Genomic DNA, 26,545 nt, shown 5'->3' on the forward strand with positions numbered 1-26,545 from the left:
ATTTACATTTTGGTAGCCTAAATGAATTGATCCTATCAATAGCGTTAAGCATGGAAATGGTAAATGACTGTAGTCTACCCTTTTTGGATTGCTTAATACTCAGAAGTTGTACAATAATGGGTTTGAATATGATGTGTACAGAAAACATACCAGTATTTCTGTATATGTACATTTTTATTCTGGCCAAAGCAATGAATCAAAGAAATAAGTTTTTAGATCCTTGTTTTAAGATCATTTTGCATATGTAGCCCTGACTTCATTGATGATGAAATAGATATAATTAGGAATATAGGCAAGAAATTTAAATATCCTAATTCTCTGTTTGACAATGAATCTAATCCTTTGTTAAACCATGAATTAAGAGTGGCTAAAGACCTTAAGATAACAACAAAGACTGTCATACAGTAATAAATTCCCACCTGCATAAAAGAAATTTGAAGTAATTGCAATGTTTAAGAACAGTAACACAATGAAAAAAGCACTTACAAAGCGCATGTGAAATCCCATAGAAGTAATTTGACAACTGTTATATGGTCTTACTGGAAAATCAATAAAAAAGAAGAGAACAGCAGAAAAAATTTATACGATATACACAGGTGAATACAGTATGCAGTTTTTGTTCGTATAAGGGAAAACAGTCATACAAGCAACTGACCGGAATAAAAAAAAAAAAGTTTATTTCAGTAATATAGTGGGAAGAAACATTATAGTCCAGTTTTATAACAAAAAACTTTTGTGTGAATAAAAATATCATTCAAAGCAAGCATGAACACGATCCATTAATTTCACAAGAAAAATGAAATTGTATAGATTTTGAGGAAGGCAGCTGACAAGAGTCAGGAGCAGTGGTGTGTGCCAGCCAACATAGATCAACAGATTTGTAAATAGAGTGCTAACCTTGGACATTAGAGTTTACTTCTTTGCCTCTTTTTTCCCATCTGACTGGTGTGAATGTTTGGTTTACAACCATCTTTATGTTCATTTCCTTAGCGGCTTTCATAGGACCCATAATAATAGTGATAAAACTTATATAAATTACAAAAAACCACAAACAAAATTTTTTTAGCAGCATAAAACTTGCATTGATAACGTTCTGAAGTCTCTGCTCAAACTGACCGTGCAGGTTATTGCCTTTGTTTTCCTCGTAGGATGCAGTAGGACGTCGAGTACAAGTATAAACCAGACATTCGGTCGGGTCAAAGTACAAACAAGTGGTGGACAAACGACAAAAATTTCTTCAAAAATTTCAGTGGAAAAACGGAATGTTTGACATAAGAAAAGTTCGACCAATGAGGAACCACTGTGTATGTATGTATTATGTATGTAATCAAAGACCATAGGGAAGAGATTAAACACAGATGTAGATTCTGTCTGGTGTCGGATTTAATGCTAATTAAGCTATCTTCAGAGGGCTGGTACAAAGTGGTAGAAATTCATAATATATATGCAAGCAGGACAGTACATACAAATGGTTGGAAAACAAGTATTTGCACCTGACAGATGTTTGTAGGCAGGGTCCTGCCCACATTAGTGACAGGTCAAATTTTCAAATCCCAGGAGACCCCCACTTCCCTTATCCCTATTTTTCAAGTGTCTTCTTTAAAATTAAACCCCTCTCATATTCCTTTTGAGATTACTGGATCAACTTAGACTTGTCATGAATAATTTTCATATTCTTGATGAAACTCTTATAAAACTAGACTCAATGTTTCTTGCTAAGTAGAGCTTTATTAAAATAAACTACTGCATATCTTTGTTCCAAGGGGAATAGATGGAGTGCTCAGGGCAAAGTGCGTTGTGGCTCTATCTTTGACTTAAATAGAAAACAAAATCCTATCAGGTAGGCCTATGAGTCACCCATAACCCAAGCTGGGTTAGTTCTTCCTTTTTGTTCTCAGCATGTGGTTCGTCACTGACCTTTGTCTTGTTAATTGAGATTTGCTTTTGTGTGTCATGTGTTCATGCCCTATTTTCCTTTCTCTGTAGCATTTCCAGTGCCTTTACCTTGTCCAATAGCCCTTTGTTTTATATCTGTGTAGGGTGTTGTTGTTTTGTGCTGAAGGGAGGCATTTTAGTGCTTTTTTCCTTTGTGTGTGACGCCGCCATATGGGCGAACTCTTTTGTGTGACTTAGCACGTAACATGGCTTCCATGTGTGTTTTGTTGCTCCCTTGTATGTGTTTCCTGATGGCTATGTTGAAGGATACAAAACTTCTCAGTAAATTAGCCCCCAATTGTTGTAGATCTGCACTCTATGTATTTTGTGTCAGGGACTAGAGTGCACAAAAGAGGCCACATGTGAAGAATGTGCAGGGTGGCTATCACCCCAGTGGTCTGTCTAAAATAAGAGGCACCGAAAGAAGGGCAGTTCCTCAAGAGAACCAACTTTGAGCCCTTCTCCTTGCCCCTCAGTGTTATCGACTTCACCTAGGTCACTTCTTGCAGTGACCCCTCCTGCAGCTTTGTCAGCCCCCTCCTACGGCAACATCAGAGGGAGGCCCTTATGCGGAACACATCCTGAGAAAGGTGATATAAAAGGGGGCCAACCCCTTCAGCAAGTGGCAGTAGGCCACCTTCAGAGGGCCCCTGTCTTTGTTTTCCACCATGGGGAATCCAAGGAAGACAAAGGATCCTTGCAGACGTCACATCTGCCATCTTCTTCCTGGAAAGCTGATAGAGATGACAAACATACTTCAAAGAAGAGAGGTCAAGGGCAGAGTCAGCAGGACTCTCTTCCCTTCCTTCCAAGTACCAGAGGTTGGAGAAGTTCCAATTGCTGACAGGCAGTAGAGCGAGCAGGCATTCCCCTTCAGTTGTGTACGTTGCATCTTTATTGGTTTCTTCAGCATCCCACCTCACCTCATTGCAGCATCAGAGTCAGAGATCTAGGACAAACAGGAGTGTTTTGTCCTGCAGCAGCAGTAGGAGAGCATGAATGAGCACCTGGAGGAGGAGGAGCTGATCGAGAGCTAGCAGTGAAACCCAGTCTCCATGCCGTCAGAAGAGAAGCAACTCTGCTAGTTGTTACACTGGCAGAAGATCCCTGTCCTGATTCTGGAGCAGATCAAACAAAGACAGAGTGCGTCCAGAGACAAAAAGTACATGGTGTTACCCCAATCATCTATTCGCCACTCTCCAATGCAGAACAGAAGTACATCCCACAGACAGAGGCTACTACAGTGGAGGTTTCTAGTGGTGCAGTCCTTCATGCCTCCTCATTTAGTAGTTCAGCTGCCTTCTTCAGGGAGGAGACCAGAGGGGAGACAGCAAGGGACACTCACGAAGGAGGTGGGACTGAGGATCCCTCCCAGTTGGAGGGTCCAGAGGGGGAGAAATGTTTTGTTAAATTCATTTGACAAATCAGGCAGCAACTAGACCTGGCTGAACCACTTACAGTGGAGCCAGAGGACCCAGCCTTGCTTTCATATCTAGAGCAAAGTTAAGTTAAGTATATCTTAGTTTAACCAGACCACTGACCTGATTAACAGCTCTCAGGCAGCAGAGAACCTCCCAGAGGCACAGCAGTCAGTCGGGCTTCCTTGGTCTCCCTTGATTCACGGTGTAATGAGGGAGGTGGACTCTGGTAGCAGGATCAGAGAGCTTTGGACTCCAACATCTATAGGGTGGCAAACAACACTCCACTAGAACATTTCAGGCTACAGGGCACCTGCTTCAACAGCACTGAGATGGGGGACTTCAAGCTGATGCTACACTGATGCTGGCAAGGGCCCTATGATCCATCTCCTGGCTGAACAGATGCCAAGGGACGTGGCTTAAGGAGCTGAAGGATGTTGTTCCCCCAGAGAAGTGGTCTTTCATCAGAAAGTATCTAGGACCTTAAGGAAGAGCCCTCTCTTTTGCTGTCAGACAAGTAGGTCACGCATGGAACAACATTATCTTTAAAAGAATGGTTGTGCAGGACCACATTTCTTTGGAGAGTTTGCTGAACCTATGAAACAGCCCCTCCTCAGCTCTCCCTACTACTTCCCTCTGCACTTGGTACAACAAGCCTTCAGCATCAAGAGGGAGGATTCGTGCTACACTTTTCTGACAGGCTTCGTCCCTGAAACCTGCACCCCATCCCAAGGTGTAGCAAGCAGGATCCCCCTGCAGAACAGTCCCACCTCCCCTGGGAGACATTCTTCCCCCACAACCACAGTTCTCACATCATAGCCAAGCCAGCCCACAGAACAAGGAACCAGACACTAGCCAGTTGTTTCACTCCTCCCAGCCCTCTCATGGTCGATGAAGGAACAGGAGCGGGAAGAGAGGAGGCTCCAGGTGAGATGTCGGTGGTCCCCCTCCCTCCAAGCTGCCATGGTTGGCGAGTGCTGAGCAGACGAAAGAATACTTGGCACCAATGTGGGGGCAGAGGAGTGGGTAGTCCAAGTCCTCAGACGGGGATACAGACTACCCTGCAGGACAACAGACTCCATTGCTTTTTCCCTCATAATGAAACAACTCATCCAAGGGAAAGACCCTGCAGCAAGGGGTAGAGACCATGCTCTGGAAAGAGGCAATGGAGATAGTGGATGGTGACTTGGCAGGGTTCTATAGCTGCCTCTGCCTCTTTCTGGTAGAGAAGACATTGGGGGGTTTGCATCCAGTGATAGACCTGTCCACCCTGAACCTCAACCTACAGCAGATGCCCTTCACCATGGAGAGACCCCAGCTAGTTTTAGGATCTGTCAGGGAGAACTATTGCGTGGTGTCAGTAGACCTGCAGAATGCATACTTGCACATCCCTCTCAAGGCTCCAGGAAATACCTAAGGTTCATCCCCCAAGGAACAGTCTACCAATTCAGGGCTCTCTGCTTTGCACTGGCAATAGCCCCCCAACCCTTCACCTGTGTCTTCCAACTGTTATCGGCGTGAGCACACACGAAGAGGACAAGACTCCGAAGGTACTTGGGTGATTGGGTGATCCTAGCATCCTCAGTTGCTGAGGTGGAACACCACAGGGACCAGTTCCTGGGAGTGATCGTGAATTTTCTGAAGTCAGACCTCTTCCTAAAGCAGATGATCAAGTACCTGGGGATGAGGATCAACACCATGGGAGGGAGGGCATATCCATCAAACAAGAGAATTGCCAACCTTCTGAGGATAAAACCATTTGTCAACTTGCCCTAGCAACCAGCAAAACAGTGGCAAGTCATGATAGGGCATCTGGTCTCCCTGGAGAAGTTGGTCCCCATATCAGATCCCTCCGGGGGCAATTGAAGGCGTCCTTGGGGAGACCGGACAGTTCCCCATCGCAGCCAATTGAGTCAATGGACAGGGCCAGAAAGAACTTGCAGTGGTTGAGAGACCCAGTGAACCACCTGTAGCGGGTATCACTCAGCCGACTTCCAATGGAGATGCTTGTATTCTCAGATGCATCCTGAAGGGGGTAGGGTGCATATCTGAATTGTATGAGCATTTCTGGGACATGGAGACCCATGGAGAAGATGGAGTATATCATTCTGTTGGAGATGCAGCAGTGGCTAGCACTCCAACACTTTCAGGAACAGCTAGCAGAAAAGTTGGCAGGTGCCTTAAGTGCCAGCACCATGGTTGTAGCCTTCGTAAACAAGCAAGGGTGGGCACCATCTCCCTAGAACTGAACAGTATGGTGGTGGAGTTACATGAGTGTTCAGAGTCCCAGGGCCTTGAATTGACATCGACATCCAAGTACATCCCAGGCAAGAACATCATCGCCGACCAGCTAAGCAGGGCCGATCAAGTTGTAGGCACCCAGTGGTCCTTAAATCAGAAAGGAGCCAACACCTTGATGGAACTGTGGTGGGACCCAATGATCGATCTGTTCACCACAGCAAGGAATGCCAAGCTTTTCTGTATTGTTCTCCAGTCCTCAACCAATGGGCAGCATTGCAGGACGCCCTCCAGTACCCATGGGACAACATGGATGTGCACACCTTCCCTCCATTCAGTCAGCTGAGAACAGGTGGTCAGCAGGTTCTTCGTGTCCCAGGGATTCGGATTGATGTTAGTGGCACCCCTTCGGCTGCGGTTGGAGTGGTATGCAGACCTACTTCACTTTCTAGTAGAAATCCTTGGAGAACTTCCTGAGGCCCCCAGTCTTTTGATACAGGGACACAGCAGGAGGTACCATCAAGTAGTAGGCTCCCTCCAGGTGAACGGTTGGAGATTATGCAGCAACTTATGCAAAAGAATGGCTTTTCAGAGCACTCTGCAAAGCAAATTGCAGGCACCCTTATCTGCCGGGGTTTACCAGGGAAAATGGATGGTCTTCTGCAACTGGTGCTGTGAGAGGGACTATAATCCACTCAAGACCTCTGTGGGGGAAGTAGCTGACTTTGTGGTGAACATGTGGGAGGAGAAGGCCCTCTCCATCACGGCTGTCAAAAGCCACAGAGCTGAATTAGCCCACTTCTTCAGGCCAAGGGGAGTAGATCTTTCAAATGGCGGGGAACTGTCTGCCTTCATTAAGCATTATGAGTGGGTGTTAACATTTCTGAAGTGGGATTTTACCAAGGTCCTCTCTTCCCTGAGAAATCCTCCCTTTGAACCCCTTAAGAAAGCATCAGATAGAGATCTGATGATGAAGTCTGTCTTCCTCCTTTCTCTTGCATCAGCTAAGAGAGTGAGAGAATTGCATGCCCTTTTGCACAACATCACATGCTGAGGGATGGGTCTCCATCTCCTTGGAGTTTGTTCCAGACTATGTTGCCAAGACAAAACCCAGCAGTGCCAGACATAAAATTCAAGTGGTTCTCCATCCCTTTGTTAAAGGACTTTACCAGTGGAAATAAGGGCAAGATTACTGTTTGCCCAGTCAGAGCGTTGAGGCAGGAAGTGTACAGTCCCTCACAGACCCACCCACGGGAGACTTTTCGTAAGTACTGGACAGAAGAGAGGTCTCCAGGAATACCATCTTCTGGCCAAGAGAAGTCATAGTCAGGGCATACACATATTCAGGAGATTAAGAAGATACCCTGTCAAAAATTAAAGCCCATGGCCCCTCAGTGGTATACAAGAAGAACAATTCCGTCCTACAGGTCCTAAAGGCAGGAACTTGGTAGCGACAATTGACCTTCATGTCTTTCTATGTGTGGGACGTGGCCCCCAAGTCTTTGGACACCTTCACCCTGGGCACAGTAGTAGCAGACCAGCTGGTGGTGTAACAGCAGTAAACCCCCAAGGGAAGGTTCCGCCCAACAGGAGACTGGAGGTATTGTCTGTCGTCCTCCAGGAAGGTGTGATGAGTACAAGGAGGGCCTAGCCCTGATTTTTTGTTGGTGACCTAAGCCATAGGAGGTAGATTCAGAGGCAATGAGAGTTGCAGCACTGGCAGTCCAGGGTACACCCACCTAGCACTCCTGATAAATCAGCCTCCCTCCTTTTGGCAAGGTTCCATCTATTAAAGCTTAGGTTTGTTTTCCAGTCAGAAGAAATACTGGGTTTTAGAAAGTAATTTGAATTTTTCTTAGGATGCAAACCTACGCTTTCATATGGAAGTTTTACTCACCTCTACTGCCCTCACAGTTCTGATCTCTCCCAGTCTTGGGAGTTGAACAATACCAGTAACAGGCTTATCCACCAAATGGAAGCGCTCATGCTTTTGTTTTCTATTTAAGTCAGAGACAGCCATAGCACTCCTTGCACTGAATACTTCATCTATAAAAGCATAGGTCTGTATCCTAGGGAAAATACAATTGCTTTTTAAAATTTGGTACTTTTTGCTCCAGCCTAGTTGATTTTATGATTTTCCACTAACATGTACAAAAATTCCACTGTTCATTTCTTACACATCTTGTATGCTGTTATATTCTCATTTCCAATGTTTTTCCAGTATGACCAATATAAAACTTATCACAAGAATGACATGGAGTCTAGTTTATACACATGCTTTAGTATTCTTCAGTGAGTTTTTTTATATATATATATATATATATATATATATATATATATATATATATATATATATATATATATATATATAAAAAAGTGGAAAAAGTGAAGAATTCCTTACCTAAACAATTTAAAAAGAGAGAGACCTTACAGTTCGTTCTGGTTGCCCCAGGTCCCTCAGTGTGAGGCACCTTTGATGTCTACCAGAGAATTGCTAATGCATCTTCCGGTATATTTTGCATCTTCCAATCTTGGATGGTCTGGGATGCAGCTTAGATATTTGTCGAGCTTATTCTTAAACATGTCTACACTCACTCCTGATATATTCCTCAATTGAGCTGGTAATGCATTGAATAATCGCTGTATTATTGATGCTGGTGCGTAGTGGATTAATGTCCTGTGTGCTTTCCTTAGTTTTTCTGGTATAGTTTTGGGCACTGTTAATCTACCTCTGCTTGCTCTTTCTGATATTTTAGCTCTCTGATGTTTTCGGTGATTCCTTCTATCTGTTTCCATGCCTGTATTATCATGTAGCGTTCTCTTCTCCTTTCGTAACTATATAATTTTAAGAATTGTAGCCTTTCCCGGTAGTCAAGGTCCTTAACTACTTCTATTCTAGCTGTAAAGGACCTTTGTACACTCCCTATTTGTCCAATATCCTTTTGGTAGTGTGGGTACCATATCATATTGCAGTATTCAAGTGGACTACGTACATACATTTTATAAAGCATAATCATGTGTTCGGCTTTTCTTGTTTTGAAGTGCTGAAACAACGTTCCTATTTTTGCTTTGCATTTTGCCAATAGTATTGCTATTTGATTACTGCATAACATGTTCCTATTCAACATCACACCAAGGTCTTTAACTGCTTCCGTATTTGTGATTGTCTCGTTGTTAGGTCCCCTATATGCATATATCATTCCTTCTTTATCACCATAATTTATTGATTCAAATTTATCAAAGTTAAATACCATCCTATTTGCCTCCGCCCATTCATATATTTTGTTTAGGTCTCTTTTTAGCGAGTTCCTATCTTCATCACGGTTAATTTCTCTACTTATTCTTGTGGCATCAGCAAAACTTCTCACTACCGAGTCCTTAACTTACTATCTATGTCTGCAATCATAAAAACAAACAGCAGTGCAGCTAACACCGTACCTTGTGGCACACCGGATGTTACCTTAGCTTCATGCGATTTCTCATCGTTTGCAATCACTATCTGTTTTCTGTTATGCAAAAATTCTTTATCCATCTTCCTACTTTGCCCACAATATTATGTTTTTGTAATTTTTTTCGCTAATATATTATGGTCTACCTTGTCAAAAGCTTTTGCAAAGTCTAGGTAAACCACATCTGTATCTTTTTCGTTTATCATATTTTTATGTTTTCATAGTAGGCTAACAGTTGGGTTTGTGTACTTTTTCTGGGTACAAAACCATGTTGACCTATATTAAACAAGCTATTTTTCATTAAATGTTTCATTATATTTTTCTTCAGTACCCTTTCCTAAGTGTATGAAAGGAGAGAGAGACACTCTCTGCTTGCCCAGGTGCTACCCTTTATGTCAGTATGTCAAGATGATTGACAGTTAGGCCTATATCCCTCCCCCTAAGTGGGAGACTTTGTAACTATAAAAGATTGGGAAAAGCAAAGAAAATATGATCTAATTTACCATATTTTCCTTAATTAATTGTTATTTTGCTATGTTTACAGTAATATTGATGTTTGAAAATTAGTAAATAATTTTTTTTTTATCATACCCTGTATACCTTAAAAGAAAACACTTGTTAATGCCTATTTTAATAGTTCGCTGCCTATTTTGATAGTTCAAACACCAATACTGTACATTGATAAGTTTAAGATTACATAAATCATATGGGTATACTGGATACCCACATAAATTACCTGGTTATTGAAATACAAAGTTGTAATTATAGCATAGAAAATGTGAAAAAATGAATGACAAAGTAATGTCACATTTATCTGTAAAACTATACAAAACAAATAAACATACATTTTACATATGCATAAAAAATCTCTCTCTCTTATCTCAGTGCGAGAGAGAGAGAGAGAGAGAGAGCTGAGAAAAGAAGAGAGAACAAAAATACAACTCATTCACTAGCAACCATGCATACACAAAGCATCCGAGCTACAAGTTGTGTGATTGGCACTTCTGACCCCTCCAGCCACTAGTGTCGTCATGGAGGGAAAGAGAGAGAGAGAGGGGGAGGGTGTGTGTGAACTGAGTTGTTTACATTGGTAAAACATTTGCAAATGTCAGGACAGTTTTTTTTTATACAGTACATATTACAGTCATAATAGATCAATATTGAGGGATTTTACTTTACCATTTTATGGATATTTTGCTGTGTACATTAATATTAATATTTGAAAATTAGTAAATAATTTTTATCCTAAAAAATGTAATCACGAAAATAAAATTAACATACATTAATTAGTAAATATTGCTCTACAAAAAATCACTGGTGTATGTCAGAGCCAGATTTTTTATGAATATTTTTGAATAGCATCATAAGATTGGAATGTCACAGGTTGGGACCATCATAACCCAGGGACTCCTGTATATATGTATGTATGTATGTATATATATATATATATATATATATATATATATATATATATATATATATATATATATATATATATATATATATATATATATATATATATATATATATAGATAGATAGATATATACATACACACACACACACGAATGAGCAAGGGACAGGACTACTCTTGAATAGTCATTTGATTACACGTTTATTCCCAGTGTTTTATAATCCATGGTTGCATCATCAGGGGTTCTAGAATTAAAAAACAAAAAGCATTGACAATAAAAATTACAGAATAAATATACAAAGGCAAAGTCAGAACATATAAAACGACTGTCGACTTAAAAGGGAAATTTTTACATTGAGGACACCGAGGAACTGGCCAAACACTGAGAAATTAATTAAAACAAATAGAACATACAAAAGAAAAGTAAAATAATATATTTAAAACATTAATATTTTAAAACACTAAATTTTAAAATCACATTAAGAAAATAAATAAATAAAAATGACTAATGGTATGGAGCCAACCTGTCAATACGACATAAATACAGAAAATGAGATGTTCGAAAGAAAAACAAAACAAAAACATCATTATCACGACGGGTATCAAGGAACAGCCGAAGTCGAGTGTTCAATTTCGGAACAAGCTGTTTCAGCATCAAAGAGTCGAGTATTGGTGGTTCCAGTTGGCTTGAAGTTCGTCCAGTTATGCAGAGACCTTTCCTTTCAATGGGAGTTTTACAAAATTTCGTTTGATTTCTTATGTTGGGGTGTCCGGGGTTGGAGATTTTTACCCCCGTACGAAAACCAAACCCCCTGTGAGAATCTATGTGTACTTTTAGAAGTCTCCGAGTGGATCCCATATAAATCCCCGAGTTACACTTGGGGCAAGAATACTTATACACCACTCCAGAGGACATCGTAGCACAAAGCCAATCGTTAGGGGTTGACAGGAACAAGTTTAATATGCAAAGCACCAAAATGTTTTTGAGTTATGCTCGTAAATTTTGTTCTAAAATGGACATCATGACAGTATGGAAACCTGGCATTAAAGTGTAGTTTGTGTACCGTAAGGGTATAACGGCCAGTGAAAAACGTCTTGTTTAGTATTTTATTGAGGATATTAAAAACTATCTTTAAAGAAAAACAATTGTTTAAAATATTGTAAAAGAAAGGTAACTTCATGGTGAAGTTCCCTTTCTCGTTTGCATATTGTTTACAACTTCCAGACAGCAAAAATTGTGCCATATCTCTTGCTTTTATGAAAATAATTGTTAGTAATGAAAGTGTGTGAAATCAAATATATTTTAGATATTAGCTTTAAATGAATAAATATATATTTTGTAAAAATTCCACTTGAGAAGGCTCTACCAAGTCAAAACTTTTAATCAAAACAATGAGACATTTGGCATCGCACGAATTCCTTACCCTGAGAGTGCTTGAGAGACAGGTGATATGGTTTTGCCAATTTCTTTTGTATAACTGTATTTTTACCCATTCGATATGCTACCCATGAGATCAGATGATGCTAGAGGTAAGAGGCGCTTTCATAAATCTTTTATCTTAATAGATGGCGGTGTGCTTTGTTTTCTTTTTGACATCAGTGTCAAATGCATTTAGTGATCGCCGAAATTCGTTATTGTCATTTCATTACCCTCTACAATCAAAATAAATGACCAAGAAACTAATATAGATAATTATGAAGATAGTAAATTTAGGGGGTGAAAGTCACTGATAGTATTCTGCAGATTGTGAGAAAAATTAAACAGCTGACTTACGGTTAGGCTAACTGGTAAATGTTGAAAAGTTGCCAATATCCCACACTGGATAGCAGAATGGTGTTTCTGATGTATTTCCATGCGTTTTCAACGAATCGGATGGAGATGTTCGTCGGAAATAAATAGTTTTGGAGTTGAGGGGTTTCGAACCACTACTCCAAACTATATGGATTTCTGACAAAAAAAATCATCAAATTTGTTGAAAACTCATGAAAATACATAGAAAAACTATTCCGTTATCCAGTGTGGGTGTAAAACTCTTAACTCACGAAATCATAAACCATGGCTGTGTGTAACCACAACTCATCAGTACGTCACTGTTTTAGTTCACATTTTGCTCACAGCTTTGTAACAGTGATGTTTTTAGGTTACAATTTTGCCGTATTATCCATGGAGGTCGGGGGCTGTCTTACCTTATAAGTCGTAATTTGATGAAGAGCTCTTTAAAAACGGGTAAAATTTTATAAGTTGCCGATATAAAATACTGCCACGTACCATAGGGGTGTTTACCGGTTATAATTTTGCCGTATTAACCATGGAGGTAGGGGTTGGCATTGCCTTACCTTATAAGTCGTAATTTGATGAAGAGCTCTTTAAAAACGGGTAAAATTTTATAAGTTGCCAATATAAAATGAAGCCATAACAGTGGTGTTTACTGGTTACAATTTTGCCGTATTAGCTGTGGTGGGGCAAGGGATGTCTTACCTTATAAGTCGAAATTTGATGAAGAGCTCTTTTTAAAAATGGGTAAAATTTATAAGTTGTCGATATAAAATAATGCCATGCAATATAATGGTGTTTACTGGTTACAATTGTTCCGTATTAGCTATGGAGGATGGTGGCCGGTATTGTCCTACCGTATAAGTCGTAATTTGATGAAGAGCTTTTTTGAAAAATTTAGGTTACAATTTCAAAACTTCGTGAGACTGCAAATACTCAATAAAATTTTCACTTTTTTAATGGAGATTTCGAATGAATAGCCATTGATCGTAATGAAAACCAGTACAAGTTGCCTCGACAATAGCCATACTTAAGACTAATGTTGATCTAAAATTCAAATGAAAGCACGATCCAGGCCTAATGACGTGTTTTAGATAATTCATTATAATTGGCTAAGAAAGTCATGTGATATAATATATTGCCAGTAGTATCTAGTCATCGGAAATCATTCAAATTGATTGGGGGGAATTCGATAGTCTGGGAGGGACTTCAAAAAAGGCGCCAACTGGAAACAGTCGCATTCATTGGATAATTAGAATGCGTGGGCGGAACTTCAGCCAAACTGTCTGCAACGAACACGTACAAACGAACGCTCAGGAGCGATTTCAGGCCTGGGTAAGATGAAGTTGGGACAGAAGTTTGATTTTTACGGAAGAGTGAAAATTCGGGGTTTTTAAATAAATTCATTATGCAAATAAATTTTGGTTTGCAACTAGTGGTATTGGGGTTCAAAATGTTAGTTTTGAGGAGCTCTAACAACTGTATAGGTTATATAGCTGTATCGCGTATTGGTTATTATAAATTATTACCGGCTAACTGGGGAATGTAGGCTAAATCAAAACGTGTTGAATAAAGTACACTATTTTAAAGAAAATTATACAGTATGAAGTTATAAAATGGTAAAGTGAAAATATGAGTAACAAAATGATAAATAGTGGTTTCAGAACTTAACCAAGTAGTAGGCTAAGTTGGCAACTATGCTATTTTGTGTGGAATTAGCTTGCAAGACTGTTTACATTGGGGCTTCATTTTTTAGGGATGTATTCTATATTCCGGGATTTTCTGTGGCATGGCCCCAAGGTTCCTGGATTTAAGAGGTTGGACTGTACTCCCTGTCTTCTATACACATGGCTTAGCCACTTCCAGCATGAGAACCTAACATACTCATCGACTGGCTGCACACCTGTTACATCTCTAATTCTACTATTTGATATCCTATCCCTCCAATGAATTCCTAAATTATTCTGAGTGCCTTATTTTCAAATGCTAAGAATTTACTAACCAAAGTCACTGTACTGTTACCATGACCCATGCCCATAAATCAAAATACTCCTAACCATTACCTTATAAATTTTGATTTATGTATGCACAGAAAAACTGCTATTATTCTAGATATTTTTAAGCATTCTCATTGCTTGATGAGCCTTTTTTAATCTTTCCATAAATTCTGTGCTCAGGGAACCATCCTTATCTAAATAAGTACCTAAATATTTAAACTTAATCATTTGTTTTACAACCATGCCTTCAGTTAGACAATCCTGTGCATTTTCAATGTTCATATTCATGATCTCATTTTTTCCACTGTTTATAACCAAACCAACCTTTTGACCTCCACTCATAGACAATCCAACACTCTCTGCATCTTTTCTGGTCCCTCGCAGTTCAGAACTGTATCACCAGTATAATATGTCAAGACGTTTCCCATTTTCTCCCCAGAGTATGTATACATCCATTTCTCTTTTAACCCTTCTCATAATGTAACGTACGACCAATACAAACAACAGCGGAGACAGAATGCCACCCTGAATCACACCAGACTTAACTTCAAACGGATCACTCAAACAGCCATCAACCATCACTTTACAAAATGTGCCCTCATGCATGATCATAATAACCCTCATAAACTTGTGGTATTCCAAACTGCCATATGATTTTTCCCATAGTCCGTCTCGAAATACTGTCAAAGGCCTTTTCAGAATCAACAAAACAAAGACTTAATGGAGTTTTCATTTCATAGGCTTGCTGCATTAAATGCCTAACTATGAAGATCTGATCACGGCAACCCCACCCCTTTCTAAAATTGACTTGTTCATCCCCTTGAGGGGATGAACACACACACACACAATAAACCCACCACCCTACTTACAAACATTCAGAGATACGAACAGATGGGTCACAAGTTCAAATTTTGCTCTGGACACCCATTCTGCTAGAAAGAACTTTGCAAACAGCAGAATGTGAGGAATAAGAAGAACCTGTTACTTTTAACCCCTTCCCTGATCATCCTGAGTAATCTCATGATTAACTGCCATGTGTTCCTACAATCACGAGAACAGCTGTTCATGCTCATAAAATACTCCTTCTTCTATCTTCGCGATTTAACTTGTTCTTTGATGAATTCCCATTTTCTGTATTCCTCTCCCTATAGGAAATGTTTAGGATGTATTTTTGTCAATAGATGTCAGTGTGCGTTGTTTACGTTGTGAACTTCCAATGTCAGATGCTTCTGCGAAATTCTCTCTCAAGTTCATAACTTTCCAAGCATGGAAAAAATACTCAATTTTGAGTGTTGCATGATTCTGAATTTTATTTTCTCCATTTTACCTTTCTAGCATCCAAAGTATTTATCTATATTACTGCATGATTTAAAAATACAGTGAAAATAGTATAATCTATGACTCCCAAGTTAACTTGGGACTGTAAACATAAACAAAAATTATGAACTACATATTAAAAACCAACTTACAAACAATTCAAGATATGAATGACCGTCCAAAATGTAACTCATTTGTAAGTTGGGTAGTGACTGTATCTTTTTGCATAAGTCAGATAGGCTGTTACAGCTGTCTTCAAGGTAAAGGTAATGACAACGAAACTGATATTTTACTTACTGAACCATTTATACTGTAACATTGTCATGTTAATCATCATTGTAATATGAATGAAAAAACAATTGTCCTCCATCTTCATTGAGTAATGTTTATATTCTTAGAATCAGCTGATTGAGCCTACTAACAAAAGAATTAGGAGAATCATTTTGTAGTTGCTAAAAGGAATTAATATATCACTGGAATTATTATTTTTGTTTTTGTACATAAATGTAAAACAGGTACACATAGATAAAAAACTAATGTACATTATGTTAAAGTAAAATCCCTCAAAATCGCAGAACAGCTGTTTCTCGATTCTTTTGTTTACATCAGACTTGATGTTGTTTATGTTAGCTCTTTGGTAAATGGCTGTTAATTATAAGAGATGGTTGTGAATTGTAACCACAAGTTTGGTAATCTTGTTTGAAAGCCTAGCCTAGTACAGTCTACGAAAATTGAAATTCGTACAGTAAGTAAAGACTATCATGGGAACTTTGTATAAAACACTGTGTGTTCACATACATCTTTAGCACATTTGACATGTTGTGATGACAACTGTCCAAAGCAAATTCATTTCAAGAATGATGCTAAAAAGTAGTTGATCATATTCTGTTTAACTGGAATTTATGATTTTGTTCATGAGACTTACCTGCCAGATATATATATAGCTGTATTCTCCGGTTGTCCGACAGAATTTCAAATTTCGCGTATACGAGTGGTCGTCAGGTGGTTAGTACCCATTCCCGCCGCTGGAGGCGGGTATCAGGAACCATTCCCATTTTCTATTCAGATTTTCTCTGTCGGGACTGTCAACACCTGCCAGTTCCTCCGCCTTTGGATTTCAAATTTGTTGTCACTTAGCCATTTTTGGTTGTTTTTTGCATTCGACTGGATCTGTGACTTGGGCATACGCTTTGTGGACCGTTTTGGATTTTGCTTTTGACTTTTCTTATAATTAAGATGTCTTACCTCTAGCTATCGAGTCTGTAGTTTGGTGAATGTAAGGTGAGGCTATCAAGACTTTGATAGTTCTCACTCTTTTATGTATGATATGTAAGGGTGTTCAATGCTCTATGATAATCGGTAATGAATGTGTGGGATTGTCTGAGGGTGAGTGGAAGAAATATGAAGCCTATATGCTTAAATTGGAGCGTGATAGGCTGAGGAAAATCTTCCTCCTAGAGTGCATCCTTAGTTGACAGTCAGGTTTTCTCCTACTAGTAACCCTGTAGTAAATTTATTACTAACCCTGTAGTTTGTTGCTGCAGAAGGTAATTCCCTGCTCTCGTGTGGAGTCAATGGCGTGCTCTTGAAACTAAAGTGAAATGCAATTCAAACGCATAGTGTTAGTGCTAGTGCCCTAGTGTTGTGGAGGGGGCGTCCAGATCGCCCTATAATGCCTCTAGGCCTGGGCCTCTGCGGACTCCAGGACCAGGGGAGGGCATGTCGAAGCCGCATGAGGGTTACAGGGGCTTCCCACCGATCTGGCGCCCTTCGCAGGTCCTGGGATGACGCTTACCCAGGCTGCCAGGGATCGTGCTCAGGCACGCATCCTGAAGGATTGCTTCTCGCCCTCCGACACGTCCTCCCCGCCCGGGGTTGGAGCTCTCGGTTGGACTCTCGCCTCTTAAGAGAAGCTTAGAGGAGAGGGCGCCACGTCCTCTTCCTCTAGACGTTTGTACTCTTCCCCCCGAAAGTTGCGTGGATATTCCTCTGCAGAAGAGAATAAAGTGTTTTTCGAATGATCACTCTACTGACCCCCTGTCGCGCTAAGGCAAGGGCTGGAGCTTCCCTGTGGAAGGAAGCATACGTCTCTCGCCCTTTCCTTCTCTCAGGTTCAGCCCTTCTCCCTGAGAGTGGCTTCTCCAACGCGTAAGATTTTGTTGGGTTTGCAACAACAGCTGGATGCTCTCATGAACCTTTCAAGATTCGAATCTGCCTGTTAAGAGGTACAGACTTTCACCTTCGTCTCCGCCGGACGATACAGAGCGTCTGTCGTCTAGAGAGAGTGTTTAGTGGCTTCTATTCGTCTTCCCGAGTTGAGGTGTTGGCCTTTTCTCTTGTCTCGCGCCAGGAGCGCGTCTTTGCTCTTCGCGGCGCTTCACGCTTCACGCCTCCTCACCTTGAGCGCCGGGCGCGCTTAGCCATGACGCCGCGCGCCACGCTGTGACTCTCTTCTAGTACTTCTGCCACGGAGCCTCGCGCGTCACGCCATGACGCTCCGCGCTCGCTTCGCCGTTTAGCTTCAAGTCTTGTGTTGACACCGCTCCAGTTGTTCATTTCGCACAACTACCCGCTTCAACATCTGATGTCCTTCTTAATTTAGCCAGTACTTGCTTCGGCAGTACATATTCTAATTGGAACGATACAGAGAAGATTAGCATGGCTCTTGCGCAAGGATGACACGCTAATCGTGAAGCGTTCCACATTTTTTATGTTTACTATATCATTACTCTAGTTGGCGACTTCTTCGTTCAGCGGGAGTTCCCGCTAGGTATCGCGAATCGGAACTACTTTCACCACTCACTCTAGACCCACCAGCTGCGGAAGAACATCCTCTTTCGTCACAGCCTTTGTATGAAGAGAAACTTCTTTATGTTCTTCTTCCTCTGATTATCAGACTCTGGCTTTTTCTTAAGGATCTGTTTCTGAGACTTTTCAACCGTCGGCTCTCTCTCTCTCCACCTTCGCAGTTGTCTTTGTCTTAAGGAGCGTTTGACGAAAAATCGGAAATAAAATTTTCTGGGATATTTTATATATGGCATCATACATATCCTGACTATCTTCTCAGAAAGTTTTATTTAAAAGTTCGCTACAGTTAGAAGTTATAAACAAAACAGTAACCTATCATAGTCAAATTACATTTTTCATATAATGTAATGATATTGTCAGTATATCGGTGGTAATTTCCTTTTAGCTATGAAAATAATATCTAATGCGATCTATGGCAACCCTGTGGACATAGTACGACATCAGCGGCACAGGAATGCCGCAGGGCAGTCAGTGGTAGTCGAGTCAGTAGCAGCTCAGAGCTTGACTAAGTAAAACGCGTCGCTGGCCAACCTCAGCCGTGTTTTTGACACTCGCCATTTATTTAGCTTCTTTTAGCGAAGTTATATTACTTTTTGCAGGTCTATTTTTGGCTTTTCATTATGTCATAAAACATCAAACTGTGTAACGGCAAGCAAATAAATACACAGAGAAGCAAAAATATCGTTTTCTCAAAACTAAAGTTATCGACATTCAAACTGCATCTCCTTCATAACGCTTGCACGATCTCAGATATAAAAGTAAACGAAAGCTAAATGTTTGCATAACAAAGGGGCTTCATGGGAAGCAAACACGAGACCCTTTTTTCCAGAGAGAGTTTTTTCCCGAAGGAATGTCACTTCAAGAGAGGTAGCAAGTGACTCCTTCATCTCCAGACTCCTGCAACCAGGCTTCATTTTGCACAAGCCTGGAAAGAGTGAGGGCAGACGTTTGGTCCCTCCTACTGTTAGAGAGAGGTTACTTGATTCCCTTCCTGTCTCCTCTTTTGTTTTTGTTTCCCAACTGCCTTCCTGTCAAACAGAAAATTGTTTGACCTGCTCAACAGATGTTCGAGCGGAGAGCAGTGGAACAGATCTTGGACTCGGTGTTCCCGGGATTTTACTACAGATTGTTTCTAGTCCCGAAACTTTCAGTAGGCTGGAGACCCGTCTTGGGCGTCAACAGGTCGAACAACTTGGTCGGAAGGAAAAGTTCAAGATGGAGACCTCGCAGTCAATACTAGGAGCCCTTCATCCGGGATTGGATGGTATCTTTGGATCTCCAAGATACTTATCTTCACGCCCAATTCATCCACGTTCGTGAAGTATCTCAGGTTGTCTTGGGGACTAGACGTTTTACCAGTTCAGGCTCTCTGCTTTGGACTCTGCACAACGCCGCTTACCACGTTGAAAACACCGCTTCTCGTCCGATCAGCGAAGTTAAGCAACGCTTGGGTCTGGTCAGTACTTGGATGGTTGACCGCCTGGGAACACCAGATGCTGTTGGCGTCACATGTTGCTCGGAGGGTGTTTACACGTCTCATGAAAAACGCTGCGATGCAGTTGCATCTGTCGCGCCAGATCTCACTCTACTTGGGCGACTGGTTGATTCGAGCGTCGTCGAAGCGAAGGTATCTGGAGGACCTTCAGTTGACTCTGCAACTCGTGAAGTCCCTGGGACTTCTGGTCTGTGGAGAAGTCGCAGCTGATCCCCTCACTGTCCATTGTGTCTGGGAATTCAGATCTATTCAGCGGCTTTATAGCGTCTCCGCTGCAAGAACGGCAACTTCTATGTACTGAAAAAGTTTCGACCTTCTTGGAAAAGGAAACATGCTAGGTGAAGGAAGGAATGAGTCTGCTGGGGACCATTTCCTCGCTGGAGAAGTTTGTTTTCTGGGGAGTCTGCATCTCAGGCCTCTTCAGTTCTTTTTTGTTGGAGAACTGACAAAGCAAGGAAGACTTGAAAGAGGAATTGAGAATTCTTCCTTATATAAAGAGGATCTGTGGTGGTGGCTCGATCCAACGGAATTGCAGAAAGGGATCTCCCTCAAGCTTCTGAACCCCAACCTAGTGTTGTTTTTCCGACGGGTCGTCAACAGGTTGGGGCAACACTAGAGGAGAGGAAGTGTTAGGAACCTGGAGAGAGGAACAGGTGTCCTGGCACATCGACTTCAAAGATTTGGCGGCTATCTTTTAGTTAAGCCAATTCTTGAGGTCCAAGTTTGCAACGTAGTTCTAGCAAACTCGGACAATACTACTTGTTCCCTGTTCAGCCTTGCAAGAGAGATTATTCTTGAGCCTATGCTCGCAACATTTCGATTCTCACAGGTTTTGTTGCAGGGGTCGAAAATGTTCTGAGCAGACCTGCTCTGTTGGCGCCATCAACTCCTGCCGAAGGAATGGACCCTTCATCAGGAGGTTTGCCAAGATTTTTGGAAATTTTGGGGTCGCCATCTTGTGGATATTTTCACGACCTCAAGAACAGCGAGGCTCCTCTATAAAGCTCATCTGTACTCGACCCTGGGGCAGTTGCGATAGTTGCTCTTCCCTGGGATTGGACGGGAATAGATGTTTACGCCTTTTTCCCGTTCTAAATTCTGGGAGAAGTCATACGCAAGTTCAAGGCCTCACAAGGACGGCGAGGATGACTCTCATCCCCACGTTTTGGCCTTGAACCACTGGTTCTCGGAGTTTCTCTTCTGGTTGGTAGGCGTTCGGACCCTTCCTATGAGAGCAGACCTGCTCATACAAACCCACTTCACGAGATATCTTTGAATCTCCCGCTCTGAACCTGACTGCTTTCAGACTATCGAAACTGGGTCAGAGCGAAGGGGGTTTCTGGCCAGGTGGCACGGGCCATCGCTAGAGCCAGAAGTTCTTCATCTAAAGGATATATCTAGCGAAATGAGCAACCTTCAAAGGTTGGTGTAGAAAGAAGGGCTTTTCTCTTCCTCTATCACTGTGAGCCAGGTTATGATTTTCTCCTTTACTTAAGAGAAAACTCGATATAGCAGTTCCGACTATCAAGTGTTATCGATATTGCTTGATTGTATTCAGACACAGAGGATTAGCTTTGTCTGACAATACCACGATCTTACGAGCTCTTTCAAGACGTCCAAGGTTCCTCAGCTGATTTCCCACTGCTTGGAACTTGGACGTAATGCTCAAGTTTTTGATGTTTAGTCCTTTTTGAGCCTCCACTCTGCATCTCTTAAGGATGTTACTCGAAAACGGCATTCTCTCGGCGAAGAGAGTGAGAGAAGTTCGAGGGGCGTCATGTGGGCTTCAAGGAACACAATGCTGTCTATTCTTTAAGCCCTAAGTTCTTGGCTAAGAATGATAGGTCTTCTAACCCTTGGCCTAGACACTTTGAAATTAAAGGTTTAGCAGACCTTATTGGACAGGAACCTGAGGGAGTTCTATGTCCAGTTAGAGCTCTCAAGTACTACCTTAAAGAACACAGGACACTCGTGGTCCATTGGATGTTTTATGGTGTTCTGTGAGGCAACCAGTTAAACCTATGTCGAAGAATGCACTGGCATTCTTCATTAGGACGCTATCGTAAGGACGCACACTCTAGTTGTGACGACTCCAACTTCAAGTTGTTGAGAGTTAACGCTCACGTGAGGGCAGTTGCTACCTCATGGCGTTCAAGAAAAATATGGTACTCAGTGACATTTTTAGTGCCACATTTTGCGAAGTCAATTCGGTGTTTGCCTCACACTCTTGACAAGATGTTTAGGTAGCATACGAAAAATTGCTTTTCGCTGGGACCATACATTGCTGCTTCAGCAACCTTGGGGACAGGGTAACTCTGATCCTATCCCCTTTAATTGTGTTTTTGTGGTTGTTGGGTCGACTACTGGAGCAGTCTTCCCAATCAGCTTTGCAAACTAACGCTTTAGGTGTTGGTTAGGTGGTTAGTAATGCTCTTTTTGTCCTCTTTGTATGGGCTGGCATGATCTAAGTCACATTGTGGTCACGCCCCGTTGACAGATCATCTAGAAGTCGCCAGCTATATAGGTCACTACCTCGCTGGGGTCTCTAGTAAAGCAGAAGCAGACTAGAGCGACAGTAACCACTCAGTCAGCTACGCTATCAGATAAGGAACCAAAATAATTTTACCAATAATTGGTTTTTTCCTAATTCTTGGCTGTCTCTACCCCCTCCAAAGGTGGTATTCAGCTATATATATATCTGGCAGGTAAGTCTCATGAACAAAATGATATTTTAATGATAAAATAAAGTTTGTTCATACTTACCTGGCAGATATATATATATATTGCCCTCCCTCCTCCCCTCAGGAGACAGTGGCGTTAGAAAATCTGAATAGAAAATGGGAATGGTTCCTGATACCACCTCCCAGCGGCGGGAATGGGTACTAACCACCTGACCGGCCACTCGCAGTACGCGAAATTTGAAATTCTGTCGGACCTTCGGAGAATACAGCTATATATATCTGCCAGGTAAGTATGAACAAACTTTATTTTATCATTAAAATATCATTTTTCATTTCACCTCATAATATCAGTGAAGCTTTAATTGTGAGCCTGTGTGTTTACATCTGCATGCAGCATTTCATCAATGTTGATGTTACCATCTCTACATAGTATGTGTGTGTTTCTTAGCTCAGTATCACGTTTCCCATTTTTCTTTTTGCTTTGCTTGATTTACTGTACAGTATTTCAGTACAAGTTTAGTCGAACTCCAAATTTGATTAGAACACATACCATAACAGTACACAGGAGGATATTTATCACTGTTGATATTTGATCTCTCTCTCTCTCTCTCTCTCTCTCTCTCTCTCTCTCTCTCTCTCTCTCTCTCTCTCTCTCTCTCTCTCTCTCTCTCTCTCTCTCTCTCATATATATATATATAACATATCCTTTAATAAAATGTGAAAAAATCATACATGTAAAAACTCAAAACAAAAGCTTTAGCAATTTCACGACACCAGTGGATGGGTGCATCTTTTGGTTTCTGCAAATTAAAAAAAAATGAGAAATACTGTAAAAATATTAATGAGAATCAAAGAAAATCATAATTATAACAATATAAAACAAGCTAAAGCAAGTCAGACATCTACGTAGCCCTCTTCACTCATGCAATGCTGCATCTCCACCCCCTTCCAGCCAGGGAAACTGCTCCCCAGCCTCTCACAACTCCCAAAACAACCATTTCTCTGAGGGAGTTCCTCTGCACAGCCTTATTGCCCCACCTCTCTGATGGCACCAGCCCATCTGATCCATCCCCACACCTTTGAAACTTCTTGAGGCCTCCCCCACTCTCCAAAACCTTTTCTCAGTCTATTTATGAGTGAAAGTGGTGTTACAACATTTTCCTGAGGCTGCACAGCATTGCCAGCCATCAGAGAGTGTTTTTTTTTTCTAAAATTTACATACAGTAATCCCTCAATTATCCAGATAGCCATTATGTGAAACTCAGCATTATCCAACACACCCAGTTTGGGGAACAAGGCCCCAAAGATATATGATATATGTAATTTCAAAATATTTTAAAAAACCACCCTCCGATGGTTGGCAATGTTGGTAACACTGCCAAAGCTCAGAGTGACAAAAAAAAAAACAACAAGTGCTTTTGGGAGTGGGAGAGGCTTCGAGAAGTTTCCATGGTGGGGGTGGTTGGATGGCTTGGCGTCATTGGAGAGGAGGGGCAATAAGCTGAGTAGACGAAGGCTCAGAGGTACAGTATTGTTTTGGAAGGTGGGTGGAGCTGGGGAGCAGTTTCTATGGCTGGAAGGGGGTGGGGATGCAGTGTTGGATGGATAAAGAGGGCTAGGTAGACCTGACTTGATAGTGGCAAGAAAAATTGGTTTTTCCAGTGCACTTATGTACTCAAAGGAAACATTACTGAGTACAATTTTATAACAAAAAGTTTTGTAAGAATATGAATATCAGCCAAAGAATGTATAAATTTGGTACGTTTACTGAAAATAAGGTAGGCAGGCTAGAGGACATGGGACTACGGCAAAGTTGTGAGCTGTACTGACCTCAGAAGCTTTGCCCATTTTTTCTCATGTCAGTCATAAATATTTGTGTTAACCAATATCAGTCATAAATATTTTTGTTAACCAACTGTATATTTGTACTCTCAATGTAGCGTATTTAGTGTAAATTTCTACCTTTATATCGGTCTTGTTGAAGAATCTATTTCTTCTTGTCCTTGAAACCTGTACATTATACATTCCTTGGTTGATCATATTCTCATATTCTTACAATGCTCTCATTGATAAAATGTATTTGATAATGTTTCTTTCCAGTTTATAAGTGCATTGGAATAAACTAACATATTTTTGCCACTGTCCAGTTGATGGACATGTATGAAAGTACCAAAGACAAAATTCGGTCATTTTACCTGTGACACATCTGCATATATATAAATTATTATATATATTATAATACAGTATATATATACGTATATATATTATATATATATGTGTATATATATATAAAATATATTATATATGTATGTGTGTGTATTATTATGCAAATATTAAACCACAAACGCCATCTAAAATTCAGTTTACTATACCTCGGAAATAACTTACACCCCAAGGAGAATTATAATTGATGAGCTATTCATCACCAATGGGAACTGCACCGCTGCCTGGTTTAGCAACAGTGATGTAAAATGACTCTTGACGACGGAGTAAAAAAAGAGTTATACATAAGTTGATATCGACTATTGTACAATTTGTGGAATAGTCTGGGAGGACTGTCTAGTATTTTATGTTGTTATATGGATGTGTTGGCACTCATTGCAAGCCATGTCTGTATGTTGCCATGTATTTTCTGAACAGCATCACTGTGTAGACTCCCGTTACATCTCCCACTTTTGCAGTCAGAATTTGATCATTCCTTTAAGTACCTTTGCTTTCACTATTCACGCCTGTTGTCTGCACAGTAATTATACAGTATCTCTCTGTAGTGTACATGATGTCTGTGAAATATTGCTGTAATAACTAAGCCTATCTCTTGTAGTGTTATTTGTATTTTCTATGTATTTTCGTCTGTGATATTGGTGTATACGCCCTGTGTATTTTTGTCTTGCAATATTTTTGTGCCTATTGAATGCTGGTTTGATTTTTTACTCCTCATAATAACATTGCCCGTGCAGTAACTAAAGCCTAATTACAGGCAGTCCCCGGTTTACGACGGTTCCGGCTTACGACGTTCCGAGGTTACGACGCTTTTCAAATATATTCATCAGAAATTATTTCCCGGCTTACGACGCATGTTCCGGGGTTACGACGCGTCGTATGCCGATCCGACGGAAGAAATATGGCCCCAAAAGCGGTAGAATAATCATAATTTGAAGTTTTTTTGATGTAAAACTCAATAATAATGCAGTTTACGTCGTTTTCAATGCACCCAGAGCATTAAAGTAAGGTTTTCTTATGATTTTTGACGATTTTCGACGATTTTCCGACTTACTTACGATTTTCCGGGTTCTGACGCTTGCGCAAGAACGGAACCCCGTCAGAAAACCGGGGACCGCCTGTATATCTCACTTATTTATTTTATTGCTCTTTTTATGTGTATTTATATTTTTAAAGCTTTACGACCGGTTTGATTTAAAAATACTTTTACATATTTGGTAAACATTGTCACAATATTTAATTTTTTATTGAGACCATTTACCATGTCACTCTTTTCCCCTTTGTTCTGGGAAATTAATTTTCCTTGTAACATTTTCCAGTCTTACAGGTTTGGATAAAAAATTCATAAAGATTTTAAGTACACTGATGGATTTTAATGTTTTAAAATTGCCCAATCAGTAAATCCGGTATGAAAGCTTTCAGATGTATTGTATATATCATGTTGTTTTCATGCTTTCGTTTGCTCGCAGATTGCATTGCCCTCTTCTCTCTCTCTCTCTCTCTCTCTCTCTCTCTCTCTTGATATACTATATATATATATATATATATATATATATATATATATATATATATATACATACATATACATATATATATATATATATATATATATATATATATATATATATTCAAAAGTATTAAACCACAAATTTTGTGTGATATCTAATTCACTAAACCTTGAGAATAACTTAAATCCAATGGAAATTGTAATTGACAAGTGCTTCGCCCCCAGTGGGATTCGAACTGCTGCCTCGTTTAGAAATAACAGTGTACAGTGGCATCTGACCGATTAACTATCAAA

At 40.6% G+C, this 26,545-nt stretch overlaps 1 protein-coding gene, 1 non-coding gene and 1 pseudogene across 2 annotated transcripts in view; all 3 read left to right on the forward strand.

The window, feature by feature from the left end:
• LOC136840252 (mitogen-activated protein kinase kinase kinase 7-like) overlaps positions 1 to 26,545 on the forward strand; it is a 388,562-nt gene that overhangs the window by 262,175 nt on the left and 99,842 nt on the right.
• LOC136840547 (U6 spliceosomal RNA) lies at positions 18,148 to 18,249 on the forward strand. The gene has a single exon (XR_010853650.1). It is a non-coding gene; the product is annotated as a U6 spliceosomal RNA (small nuclear RNA).
• Positions 19,733 to 19,853, forward strand: LOC136840556 (5S ribosomal RNA; annotated as a pseudogene).

The sequence above is a fragment of the Macrobrachium rosenbergii genome, chromosome 7 (assembly GCF_040412425.1).
Source record: "Macrobrachium rosenbergii isolate ZJJX-2024 chromosome 7, ASM4041242v1, whole genome shotgun sequence".
Taxonomy (NCBI): domain Eukaryota; kingdom Metazoa; phylum Arthropoda; class Malacostraca; order Decapoda; family Palaemonidae; genus Macrobrachium; species Macrobrachium rosenbergii.